This window comes from Trachymyrmex cornetzi, unplaced genomic scaffold, assembly GCF_001594075.2.
Source record: "Trachymyrmex cornetzi isolate Tcor2-1 unplaced genomic scaffold, Tcor1.1 scaffold636, whole genome shotgun sequence".
Classification (NCBI taxonomy): domain Eukaryota; kingdom Metazoa; phylum Arthropoda; class Insecta; order Hymenoptera; family Formicidae; genus Trachymyrmex; species Trachymyrmex cornetzi.
This window is the reverse complement of record NW_017299955.1, coordinates 39,158-39,655: the sequence shown is the minus strand read 5'-3', so window position 1 is coordinate 39,655 and position 498 is coordinate 39,158.

The following is a 498-nucleotide window of genomic DNA, read 5'->3' as shown; positions in this document are numbered from 1 at the left end:
ACACGAAGTAAGAAGTAAGAGTAAGAAATTGACCAATCACAGTCGATTATTCTTCTCACATTCGACTGTGATTGGGCAATTTCTTACTCTTACTTCTTACTCCGTGTATTGTAGACGGGCCTTTAAGCGCTGTGAGTGCCTCGTGTCCAATTGAGCCGTGTTCAACTGGATGCCACCCGCAGACGGCCATTTCTATCTCTTTCCAATCAATGGTGTAATTTCAATGGGAGAGAGAATGAGAGGGGGATTGACCGTCTCCCACAGACCTCTCTGTCATTATTGTCGACCACAATAATGTTTGATACATTACTTAGGTACGAATCGCGCAGTCCATTCTTTATGTCTTTGGTACGTATTTTACTTTCTTCTTTTCTTAACAATTTAATAGCGTTTTCGGCCCGGCCAGGTTTGCACCAACCTGGGTTGGATTAATGACGTTTTGTGCTCTCCTATTGGTAGAGCGGGTGACGTCAACTAATAGGAAAGATTAATCCAACC